This window comes from Triturus cristatus, chromosome 4_2 (genome assembly GCF_964204655.1).
Source record: "Triturus cristatus chromosome 4_2, aTriCri1.1, whole genome shotgun sequence".
Lineage (NCBI taxonomy): Eukaryota > Metazoa > Chordata > Amphibia > Caudata > Salamandridae > Triturus > Triturus cristatus.
Genome location: NC_140586.1, coordinates 152,883,263 through 152,897,050, shown reverse-complemented (window position 1 = coordinate 152,897,050; position 13,788 = coordinate 152,883,263).

Here is a 13,788-nt window from a genome sequence, read left to right as displayed (position 1 = left end):
TGTGTCATGTTGCCCCATTGTACCAAATCCATCTGTAATTTATATATCAGATTCCCCATGACGCAGAATGGTATACAGTGATTGATCTATGCCATGCTTTCTTTTCCATCCCATTGCACCATGACAGTCAGCAAATCTTAGCGTTTCGTTTCGGCAAGCGTATTTTGGCTTGGTGCCGAATTCCACAGGGGTATACTGAAAGCCCTTCAATATTTAATCAGCTATTGAAGAAGTCTTTGGAAAGTCTAGAAATGCCCGAAAATTCAGTGTTAGTTCAGTATATCGACGACCTTCTTGTGGCGTCGAAAACACGTGAGGCTTGTGAACTAGACACTATAGCCTTGCTGAATCATTTGGCAGATGGAGGACTTAAAGTGTTACCATCAAAATTACAATTTTGCAAGAAAGAAGTACAATATTTAGGACATCACATTGAAAAAGGACTGAGAAAAATAACGATAGACAGAATCAGGGTCATAAAAGGAATGAGAGCACCCATGACCCAAAGAGAGGTGAGAATGTTTCTGGGAATGGTTGGATATTGTCGTCAATGGATCAGCAACTTTTAGTTGATCGTAAAACCTCTGGTACGATTGACGAGAAGCGATGTGAAAGATCCCATTGATTTGAACAAGGAAGAATTGGCAACATTTAAACGATTGAGAGATGGGTTGTGTGAAGCACCTGCACTAGGTATGCCTGACTACAAGAAAGAGTTTGAGTTGTAATGCAGTGAGAGAAATGGATGTGTGCTCTCTGTGCTAATACAGAAGCATGGAAAACTGAGGAGACCAATTTCATATTTTTCCATCAATGTTGAACCCAGTAGCTGTGGCCCTACCTGGGTGTTTGAAAGCAGTAGCTGCTACATGCCGAAGTTTGGAACAGAGTGAGGGAATTGTGATGGGATATCCTGTGAAAGTGTTTGTATCTCATGATGTGGCAATCCTTTTAACCAGGAGTCGTACTCAGTATATGACACATAGTCGGCTGACTAAGTATGAGAAAGTTATACTAGGTGCCACAAATGTAAGTCTTGTGAGATGTTTAAATGTGAATCCTTCAATATTACTGCCTGATGCTGAGAATGTGGAAGTCAGAGATGAAGCAGATCATGATTGTCTGGATGTACTTGATTTCTATACAAAATACGACCTGACATAAAAGATGTACCCTTACCAGAAAGTGATTTCGTCATGTTCGTGGATGGATCCTGTTTGAGAACAGATGATGGAGTGTTAAGTGCAGCATATGCGGTATGTACGGTTGCAGCAGTAATGGAAGCATCATATCTGAAAGGAGTAAAATCGGCACAAGTAGCTGAACTTGTTGCTTTGACTAGAGCATGCAAGATTGGGAAGAGTGTGAGAGTGACTGTGATAACTGACAGCCAGTACGGATTCGGAGTCGTACATGACATCCGTCAGATATAGCTGCAGAGAGGATTTTTGACATCAAGTGGAACTCCCATTAAGAATGCTGAAGTGGTTGGAAAACTGCTTGAGGCGATACAGCTGCCTAGGTAATTGGCTGTTGTGAAGTGTGCTGCCCATAGTCAAAGTGGTGATTATATCGCCACTGGCAATAAATATGCAAATGACATGGCACAATACTGTGCACGAAATCAGAATTCCATTATTCGGGCTAAGGAAAAGGAGGTGATTTCTTGCTCCTTGATGTTTACTAACATTGTGTGAACATGGGAAGAAGTGAGACAATTACAGGAAGAAGCAGGAGATGAGGAAATGAAGCAGTGTGTAAAAGCAGGATGTGCACTCAAGAGAGAAGGATCGTATGTGGGTCTATCGGGATGGCAGACCAGTCATGCCTGATAGCATGATGTCTGCCATGGCACGGATGTATCATGGTCAGGGACACATAGGGAGAGATGCGATGGTCAGGTCATTTAAACAAACCTTGTACAATGCAAATTTCAGACTTGTAGCAGAAAGTCTTTGTCAGAGATGCCTAATAAGTCAGCAATACAATCTGGGAAGAAAGACAGTAGTGAGTCTAGGAACAATAGGTTGAGAAGGAGGGCCTTTTACCAGAATGCAAGTGGATTTCATTGAGATGCCTCCCTGTAACAGACTGAGGTATGTTTTAGTTATGGTCTGTCTGTTTTCCAGATGGGTTGAGGCATTTCCAACAAGAAGAAATGATGGGAAGACAGTGGCAAAATTACTTTTGAGGGAATTTATTCCTAGATTTGGGTTCCCAGTGACAATTGAATCAGACCGAGGAGGACATTTCCAAAATGAGATCATAAAACTGAGTTGTGAAGCATTGAATGTACGACAAAAACTACATTGTGCCTACCGACCAGAGGCTTCTGGTGTGGTGGAACAGATGAATGGTACTATCAAAAGCAGGATAGGGAAAATGTGTTTAGCCACAGGAATGAAATGGCCTGATGTCTTGCCTCTGGTACTCATGACTATTAGATCAATTCCAGATAGAACTACAGGGTTAAGCCCCCATGAAATCATCATGGGACAAGCCATGCGGCACGTGTTTATACCAGTCAACAAGCTGATGACTATAACTGATGACATGGTGTTGGAATACTGTAAAAGCCTGGCTGACGCAGTTCATTCTGTGTTTCATCAGGTTGGAGCGGATGCCACCACCCTTGAAAAGAAGCCAGCCCATGATCTAAGCCCAGGGGACTGGGTGAGAACAAAAGTACACAGAAGAAGAAACTGTTTGGTTCCAAGGTGGGGAAAACCACGACAAGTCATCTTGACCACAACAATAGCTGTAAAGTGTGCTGGATTGAAAAACTGGGTCCATGCAAGCCATACATTGAGAATTCCAAATCCAGTAGACAGCACAGAAAAAGAGTATTTTTATGAATCAGAATCCAGTACTGAGTCGGATGACGGAGGGCCAAAAACAAAAGAAAATCCTGAAAGGGGGGAAACAGAACAAAGTGTAACATTTGTTCCCAGAAGTATTTCCCTGAGAAGAAGGTTACAGATCTCTGATACCAGTTCAGACTCAGAGACTGAACAAGGAGCTCAGTGTTTTAGGGAAAAACAAGGGAAAACCAATGAAAAGGACAGTGAAGAGACAATAAAAGAAATTCATGAAAAGGAAGTGCCAGATAAAAGAGTGAGAGAAATTCCACCTGAAACAACATATTTAGATGGACAGGTGCCAGATACAGAGAGAGAGGGAAAGATTATTGCTGAAGACCCCCGAGGAGGTGTAGGGAACTCCAACATTCAGTTAGAAGCAGGGACAAGTAGTCAGCAGGGAGATTGCGTGTCGGAGATTCGAGGAGGGACAGAAGTAGGGAAAACAAGAAAAAGTGGTGGAAAAAGAAACTGTTGAGAGTAAAAGACAAGTTGAAACAGAATCAGAGGAAAGCGAAGATGAAATACCTGAAGGTCGAGTTCTAAGAAAGAGAGCTTGGAGAGCTGAAAAGAATGATAAAGGAAGTAAATTAAAAAGAGCAGCAAAGGATGACGTTTGGCCGAATAAAATAAAGAAATTGAGATATCGACTGACACGAGTAAATTCACCAAGGGCTGAACAGGTGAATGAAGTGACGAGTCAGGAGAAATCAAAAGACGAAGAAACCATTGTAATTAAGGAGAGCAAAAGAACAAGAAAACCTAACCAGAAGTATAAATCACCAGAATGGGGGTATGTGGCCCTGCCTGAAGTAAAAGAAGAGGCGGATAGCCAAGAAAATCCAGAGGTGATTGTACCAGAAGTGGTTGAGGAAGACGAAAAATTGGAAATCTTGAGAGTTATCTTGTCCGATATTGGAGAAGAAGCGGATGTTCAGGACATTCTGTATACAGATCACGAAGGAAAAGTGAAAGATGATGAAATGCCAAACTGAATGAGATAAGTAAACTACTGATGGAAAGACAATAAAATACGGAAAAAGACAAAAACTGGTAGAACCAAGTAGGTGCTTAGAGCCTTGGGTTAGAAAACTAGTTGTGAAGTAGAAGAGGCTAAGTCAAAAGTCACAGTCCATGTTACCAAAGATGGCAAACATAGATAGTAGAAAAGGTAGATGTACATTTTTGAAGAGATGGTGTAAAATGTGTTGTTGTTGTACAGGATTATTAATGCTTCTATGGAGTATACTTGCTCTCCTGATCTCATTTAAAGGTACTATTGATACAATAGAAGGACATAGTGAAAACATAACTAATATAGGAAAGATTCAAAAGGTAGTTCCGACTAGAATAGATAAAAACTATTTACATAAAGACAGGTCTATAACAAATTTTTCTAATAATGTGTTTTCGAAATTGTTGTATGAATATGTAAAAACAATGGATGTAAGGGACTGCTACGTCTGTATGCAGTTATCTGCTTCTGTATCGGAGGGAGTGACTTATCATCACCTTCCTGTAACTTATGGAATAACATGTAGTGTAATAGCTAGTCCTTTTTATCAAACAGGGAAATTAGAATATTATTTTTCAGATGTAGATACTGTATTTTCACAATTATTGTCAATTAACAAGCTAAACAAGGTAAAACCTGCAAAGGTATTAGGTGAATTTTTCTTAGAGACTAAAGAACTAACATTAGAATACATATTTGAAAACAATTTGACTTGCAGTTTAAAGAAAGAGGAAAATATATTTTTAGATAAGGTTGAAGAAAGGAGACTGAAAATGCAAAGAAAGGCATCTGAAGGAAAGGTGGAGAAAACAGGCTGGGATGTAGAAATGGAAAAACACTTGAAAGGGGAAACTAGTCCAACTATGGCTTTAGATTGGCCTCAGAAAGGAAAATTGTGTATTAGAAGGAATCAAACTGCATATGATAACTATTTTGTAGGGAATAGCGAGTGCCATGATACATACCGAATCATGGGTGGATGGGGATTTAAAGGTGGAAAAGATCCAGTATCTCCAGGGTTATATTTCATTTGTGGGAACAGGGCATATTATCGTTTGCCAGACCACTGGTATGGCACATGCATGTAGGCCTGGTCTTTCCGAAGATTTTTCACATGGATAGAGGAGAAGATGGTGTACATAGTTTAGGTAGTCATTTAGCACGTAGTAAGAGAGAATCTTGGATAGAAATTGTGGGTGACATTTTTGAGGGCACTGATACCAGCCGTGGGAATATCTCTGAATGCAAACAGAATTAGAAGACTTTCAACAGTAGTGGATCACTTGTCAACAAGCGCCGCTGGAGGATTTTTATTGGTAAACACTGAAATGGTTGCCATGCGTGCCATGGTAATGCAAAATCGACTTGCCCTTGATATATTATTGGCAAAAGAGGGTGGAGTCTGCGGAATGCTGAAAGTTCAACATTGTTGTACTTACATTCCTGATGAAAGTAAAGATTTGAAAATTTATATTAAAAATATTATAGAATTGCATGACGAAATTGCACCACTGGAGGTTGAAGGTGTTTGGGAAAAGATTGGAAAGAAAATATCAACTATTAATGATTTCTTAGTACATTTAGGTAGTACGTTTTTAGGTAAGATATTATTTCCATTAACATGTGTGATTTTCATAGTATTAATAATAAGATAAGGGTGTATCTGTCGTAAAAAGAATAACAACCAGAAAAAGTTAAAAAGAGAAAATTTAAGGAGAAAAGACATGAAACAAGAGAGAGAATTTGATGAGATAGAATGAGAGGAAGTTAAGGAGAGTATGTACAAATCAGCAAAAAGAGAAGAGACAGGGGAAACTGAATTATGAATAAAAGCAAGAAATCACTTTGAAATTCCGTAAAAGAGATGGTGTGGTGATATATTCACCAAAGGGGGGATTGATGGAGCGGGTAGTACAAACTTTTGTATACCCCCCCCCATTTCTGTATGTTTATATTAATCCAAATAATCTATTAATTGTAATATTATTAATCTGTTTGTAGTGATATCTAATCAACTGTATTAATGAAAGAATTACACATGGGATTTGCATTTGCATGGCTGAACTAATTTGTATACTAATATATGTACGCATATTAATGGTAGAAAATTAGAATATTGCATGAAATATGTTGCTTTTGTGATGTAACTGTATGTTGCACCAGATGACATCATTGGGTGAATATAAACTCTTTGAATGTTGCTATCATGCTAGATAATTACATACACATAAGGGAATTAGTGAGGGTTTAACATTTTATTAGCTATTTCAATGTTTTAATTACGTTTTTTGTTTGTTTTTGCTTATGTTGACCGATTGGGCCTTCGTAAAGATGGCTGACTTTGACTTGACGGCCCTAGTCACCGTTCCACGAGGTTTCGGGTGAAGTACGCCTGTGCCACAGACTGCAACAAGTGGCCTCGTCCTGACCCCATGCAAGATGTACCCAGCAAGGTCGCACTGGGAGAGTTGCCAAGACTATTAAACAAAAGACTGTCGTTAAAACCGGAACCAGCAAGTGTGATGACCTAACCAAATAGACTATGTGAGAACTTCACCGAACAAACCCAAACCCACCAATCAGGACTGCCTAAAACTGATTTTTGTTACATTTTGACGTTAATTTCATTATAAAAGTTGCTGGACTAAGCGAATTAGAGAACCAGATCCTTTCCTGATTCCTGACGTTATGCTGACGGAGAGGACGGTGACACTGCTGGACAGCTGTTTCCCTGAATCTTTGACAGACTGAATTGCTGCCTGACTTTTGATGAATTAAAGACTTTTCACGACTTGATTGACTTAGAGGACGACTAATAGCTAGATTAGGTAAATATGATGTTCCGTGGCTTGGTTTATGATTTATTAAATTTGCAATTGATTAGATAAACAAAATTATTATTTTAACAAACAAATGTGTTGGGTGATTTATTTGAAGAGATTAGATTAAGATTAAATGTAGATTAAAAGAATTGAGTTACCAAATATCCAAATTCAACTAATTGATCCATCGACAAAATGAGGGGAATATCTCGAGGTTCTGAGTTTAATAAAGGTATTCAATGTATGTTCAAGTAAATTAAGTTCCTTAGGTGAAAAGGCATTCCTTTCATGTCAGCGTTTGGAAAATGTATCTCTCCCGTAAGAACGGATCAATGAAGTGTGATTGTTGGTGTTATGGGTCCCCACCAATGAATCTATTGAGTGAATATGCTAGTATGATATTTGGTCTGTGACGAAGGGAGGATTTAAAATTCCACGCTGCAACATACCACCCAGTTCCCGTCCCTGTGCTACACCTGTGGCGTCCTATTTTTCATTGCCCTTTGCACTGTGCGCGAGTGCTTGTGAGTGCGCGCCTGCATTCTTTATGCATCAGAGCCTGCTTTGTGGAAATGTTGACTAGCCTTAATAAATTCTTGTAGTGCAGATAGACAGTTGCCTCGAATATTGACAGCTGCCCTCTCAGTTGCCAGTAGGACCTTGCACCATAAGAGTGGGGAGGGCAGCATGGCCTTACACTGCTCGTCATTGAGGAGTACGTCGGGGGTCAGGAGTTTTCTGTAGATTGAAGGTGTGCTTTTCTTTCATTTAATTATTTCCTTATCTTTTGGGGGCGCCTGTGTGTGTGTATTGTATTGTATTGCAGACATTATAAAGCGCTTACTAACGCCATGTGGGGGCACTGAGGCGCATGCACAGTGTAGTTCTAGGAAGGTGCACGAACGAGGTTTATCTCGTCGCTGCCTCTCTGCTGTTTCTTATAGCATTCCCCTTCAGTTTGTCCACTTTATGGTATTCCACACCACCTTGCTCTCATATGTTATCAGCCTTTTTAACTTAATGTTTTACTTTAATAACGTACTCATGCGTTCTACCATTATTATATCTCAGTGTTGATTTTTTTTTTTAAGTTAACCGCCTTTTTATATGGCTCTGGGATTATCATGAAAGTATAATTAGTTTGAGCTTGATAACGATCTGTGTGATGTATTATGTGCGTTGATGTGTATGCTGAAGACCTTTGACTTTTTCTCATTGACATGGTTGGCCGTTGTTCACTGCCCATGATCATTATTTTCTAGGTAAGCATCGCTAACCAGGTATGTAGTTAATCGGTATTGTAGCCTAGACTCGAAGATGTGGTATGGTAAAGCTTACTTTAACTATTGCGTGCTCGATGACATCTATTTATTGTATTCAGAGATATATTCAATAGTAAGCCCTATGTAGTGTATGCATGATTGAATGGTGTATATTCTATTTTAGAGAGGTTTGCATTTTAGCAGTAGCCAACTATTTATTTGCCAGATCTGAGCGGCATTTCGTGCATATGTGGTGTTATGTCAAGCATGGCCTATTGATACATACTTTGCTCTGAGTGATAAACAAAATAGAACAGTACAGGAGCTATAACTATACGTGCAATGTTCATAATATATCAAAGCAAACATCATTAAAAAATGCAGGCTTTCGATAGGAGTCATTAGCTCATATGTTCATTTAGTCTGAATGCACATTACATTAGCCGTATTAGCCATTTCATATTATAATGGAATGCGAAAGTTTGGCATGAGAGCAGGAGGGAGTAAGATTGCTATAGTGAAAAGCAAGAGATAGAAGGGTCCGAGATCCCACTGCAGGGCAAGCACATTGCTTCACCATACCATATAGGTAATCTCACAATGAAGTCCCCGCCTTGCTGGACTAAAATTGCTTGGTATGGCAAAGCACAAATATACCTTTGTCCGTGTATGAGATAAAACGCTTAGCCTGCTATGTTGCGTGGAGCAGTGCTGAATGCATGATTTTGCCAGGAGCTGTGTCTAAGGTGTACTTTTTGTGTAATTCGAAGTATGAATATAGGTTCCTATGGATTTACAGTGCTCATCCAACTATAGGATCTGTGTTGTGCCCATCAGGGTGTAGAGATTGTGTCTAATGTGTTCTGTTCACGAACGGTGGAGTATGAATCAGGCTTGATTAAAAAATGCACTTCTCAAACAATAAGGCTTTTGTAAATTCAGTGCATAGTTTACAGTGGGAGGTGTTAAATCCGTCATCTTATTGTGTTAAGCATAACTTCCTGTGATGCTGATTTTTCAGGCTGTTCAATACTCTAGTGATATAGTCTCACACAGAATGTTATATTGCTGCTGATTTGCATTGAAGAGCTTGTCTTTCTGTCTGTGCGTTAAAAAAACCTTGCAATTTGTCCATAAATGTTTCCTGTAGCAAGCATGTATTTCTGAATCAGACCGCATGACCCAGTGTGTAGTAATTGTATAGCTCTTCAATTCCTGGCAGCACAGAACCCAGGATAATGTGCTGCTTGGCTAAACACTTATAAGATCCAAAAGGCGAGACCTATTGGCTATGCCAATGCTTGTTGTTACAGGGGTCCGACAATCTCGGCTCCCTGTAACAAAATCGTCCGAAACCGGCCCTAGCAAACAGCTCGGCCGCACCCCCGGGGGGCTGGCTGAGCAGTCTGCCAGGGCCAGTTTAGGTTCCCAGTCCGGCCCTGATCTCTGTATTGTTATCGCATGGACCTGTATTGCACACACCACTGTGGATGTAGCGTACACTCATAGCGTATTGTATCTGATATACTTATATAATCAACATTTTTGTCAACACATTTGTAAGTTAAAAAAAGAAAGTTCAAGTACCAATTATTACAGTATGTATAGGCACATCCAAATACTGGTTCAATTGCATTCCAAGCACACCAGAGAGGTGTGGTTCTTTAATTTAAATGGCAAAATACCAATGGTACTTAATATGAAGTCATAATATCATGATTACCATTTTATCATTTTCTAAATGTTTCTTAACCCTTTCTTTGCTAGGTCTCCCCCCACCCCAACTTAGGCCTTTTTTGGCTATATCGGATCGTTTGTACTTAGGCCTTCATAACATTTTTTTACAGAGGCTTTTTGTGTCTTTTTGCTCCATTATATTGGGGATTCTAAAGGTACCCAGGATTTGTGAATTCTACTGAAGGGGACTAAGAAATTAGCCAACATACAGCTGCATTTAGTTTTTTGGGGAAAAAAAGTGTTGTAGGAGAAACTGTTTTTTCCCCTGCAAATGGCATCAATGAAAGGTTTGTCGTGTTAAATTCACCATCTTCCCAGCTTTCAGGAACAGACAGATGTGATTCAGAAAACCAATTTTATTACCACAGTTTTGGTATTTTACTGTGAGATAGCCCATTTTCCCTATCTCTTTGTGCTTTCAACCTCCTTCCAGTTTGTGGTGGAAACGGGTGTGAAACCTAGGGTGGATCCCGGAGAGCTATACATTTGTGAATTCAGCAGGGTGTTATTTGTGTACATCCTTCAAGGTTTTGCTATAGAAAGTAGAAGTTGAAATAAAAAATATTGAAATTGAGTTGAAAGAAAATGTAACTTTTACTTTCACGGTTGCTCCCAATACTTGAGTTGAATGCGGTACGTTTCTAAAACATGCGGGCACACACAGCGCATAATTAGAATGATACTTGGGGCAGTACATACGACTCTCCTTTCACACGCCTCTTTGGACATAAACTCTACATCTCCTACAGGGGAACTTTTTTGTGGGTGTGGGAGGAATGTAATCAAGAAAGTTGCAATATTTCAATCTAGCCACACTCTCCACCACTCCAACTCTAAGCACACTTGCCTGCTTTACTACAAAAGGATGCCTATTACAGACTGCTTAAACTGAACAAAAGTCATCTTTGAATTGGGATAAAAATCCTTGAATACAACAAATGCATTGAAGGTTGCAAAATGAAACAAATTGACAGCCAACCTCTTATACCAAATATATGACTTACGAAAAGCACTGTAAGACTCCAACCTCTGATCTACCGTATCTACACCACCCATGTGCTTCTTGTAAACACCACTCATGTACTTCTTGTAAACTAAAACGCACACAGGTTCGTGCACTTCAGCAACCTGACTCCAAACAGTCATAGATGAAGTACTTTTATCATAAATTGTTGTTAGCATGTGGCCATCTCTCCTGTCTGAAAATTTCGCACATAGAAGTTAATCACTACATAAGGCACTACACTACCCTCCCTGAAGCTTTTTAGTTTTTTTACATACAAGCTCTTTAGGGTAACCTTTATGGTGAAGCGGATTGTGCCACATGCAATAGTGTCCACTTTGAACAATTCCTTCAACATTTGCACACCAGTGTAGAAGTTATTCATTTTTAAATTGTGACCTTTGTTAAAAAGTCCTCTACCAAGTTTGCACACAATTTTCTCACTGATTCAAAAAGTGGACAGACAACCTGGGGGTCAATAGAAGAATCTCTACCAGTGTCCACCCTGAAATTATAGACATATCCAGTCCTACTCTCAGACAACAAATACATCTTAATTTCATAACATGACCTCTTGCTAGGAATGTACTGCCTAAAAACCAAATGGCCCTTGAATGGGACCAGAGGCTCACCCATAGCTATTTATTTCCATGTAACATAGATCTCTGAAAAGCAGTCTACAAAATTATCAAGAACAGACATATCTTGAAGAGACAGTCACAATCAGGGTGATCTCATGGCAATGCTGGGCATTATCAACAAAATGCAGCATCCAAAGCAAACGCAAATACCGATCATGATTCATGGTTGCAGGAAATATGGCAATTGCCATCAAAGGACTGGTAGACCAATATTAAGACAGCAATGGCTCCTTATCAATCCCATCAAAAAAGTTAAACCCCAGAACTTCTTCAACTCATCCAGATTTTTGGGAGTCCACCGGGTAGCTCCAGAGTGGGGCTTACGTTCGGCACTGTTCTCCCTCAAGAACTATTCTACATACAAAGTTGTTTGGTCAACAATCTCATCCAAAAATACATCTTACATAAAAAAACTGAAAGACATTTATAGGCAACCCAGATTTCAGTGCTTCCAATGGAAAGCCTTTCAGTCCCAAACAGCAATGACACTTGTTTCGACCCAGCCCACAGCCCACACAAATAGCCTTGTGCAGCAGGTGGAAAGGCTACACCCCCAAGGACCAGCTGCAGCAGACGAAGCCATCAACGTTTAGCCCATGCCTGGAGGCGCATTTAGTTGCCGGAGTGCTCCCGCTTCGCAGGATGCCCGTTTCTGCCCAGCCTGCAGCTGACACAGACAGCCTTGTGCAGCAGGGGGAAGGACTACACCTGCCCACCCCAGCTGTGGCAGACGCCACATACAACGTTTAGACCGCGTCTGGAGGCGCATTTAGTTGCCGGAGGGCACCCACTTCGCAGGGAGCAAGCGGGACATGCTCAGGAACGTGGCCGGCGAAGACCGGGCCAAGAGCAAGCCTCTCTGCGCCCGTCAGCAGCCAGAAGAGGCAGGGCTGGGCCTGCCCTCTTGGTTCTTCTAACCCGTTTACAGATCCTGTCCGTGAGGAGGCGTTGGGATTTGGACAACCGTCAACCAAGGCGATACAAAGAAGATAAAAAGAAGAAGGTGCAACTAGGTGCACGTCAGCTGATAAGTGAGTGACATTGCTATCACTGTGGAGTACCAGGAAGTTAATTCCTGATGAAATAATGGTTAAGCGTAAGACTGGCGGTACCAAAACCCCTATTGAACCCAGGGTTACACCTAAGCAGACTACCATAGACGCCCCATTTTGGTTCATGCGGTGGGGGCCCTTAATAAGGAGATTTATCAGGCCGAGCGGCGTTTATCACTGACTGCATCAGGGTCAACTGTGGAAGGTGGTTTGGTTATGCATACAGATGAGCAAGTTAATGGGGTATCTAGTGTCCAGGGCCAGGAGTGTATGAGCGAAGAACATATAGGCAGCCAATCATGGAGTACTCCGGGAGAGGTAGTACCTGTGTCATCACACCATCAGCTACCCCGACATAATTCCCTGATTCCCTCCTGCCGGTGGCAAAATGGAAAAGAAAGACTCGGGGGACCATGCCTAACTCTATAAGCAAACCTACAAAGGGTCCCCTAGATTACCAGGTGCCTTGATCACTGTATCCATATGGACAACCCCTTCTGGACACTATTTTGGGAAAAATTGTCAAGTATCGTAAGTGAGTTGTTACTGCCTCTTTAAAAGAAATTGGCTAAATTGGAGGGCGAAATTGAATCTGTTATCTCCTATGTATCTAGTAATCAGTCTGTAGAGGGTGAGAAGCAGTGCTTAATTTGTGCCGGTGCTTGCTGGTGCTTAGCACCGACACTTAATTATCAGGGCCGGGTCTACAGTCACGCATTTAGTGCACGTCAGTAATTGACAATTAGTGGCACTGGCACAGAGAGTGTGTGCTGCTATACGTCCGTAAGTGCTGTTGTCACTTTACAGTGTGCTGGTTGTGTTGTTCATGACAGGACTGATGATCATGGTGAAGAACTTAACTGAATGGTGACGTGACTCCGATTCTCATTCTCACTCGTCTCTTTCACAACTCACAAGATTTCTGCTCAATCCGCCGGTCGCGGATCAGTGTTGCCGGCCCAGTGGGCGGGACACTGAGTTGGTCTTCTTCTGCGGGGGTTGGGGCTGTGCGCGGCAGAGGCAGCGAAGCGTGCGCAGATTTTGCAATTGAATGCGCGCGCATTCGCTGCTTTAATTTTGCTACGGCACGCCCCAGCATACCTGCACGGCCGCATCTCACCACCGTGACCGGCACCGCATCCAGCACCACTGAGTATCCACACTGGTGGTTGAACTCCAACGGCGCCACACTGGTGGTTGAACTCCAACGGCGCCGGCGGACCAGGTGAGGGCGAGGCATGGCCTGGGGTAGGCCGGCGGCCTAATCATGATTAATGATATAAAAAATAAAGCTGTGCAGGTGAGGCAGGGCAGGGCCTGGCAGGTGCCGTGATTACTGTTTTTTTTAATGTTGATTGGTCTGACGATGAGTGGCCGTGGCCCTTAGTTTGATCAGAT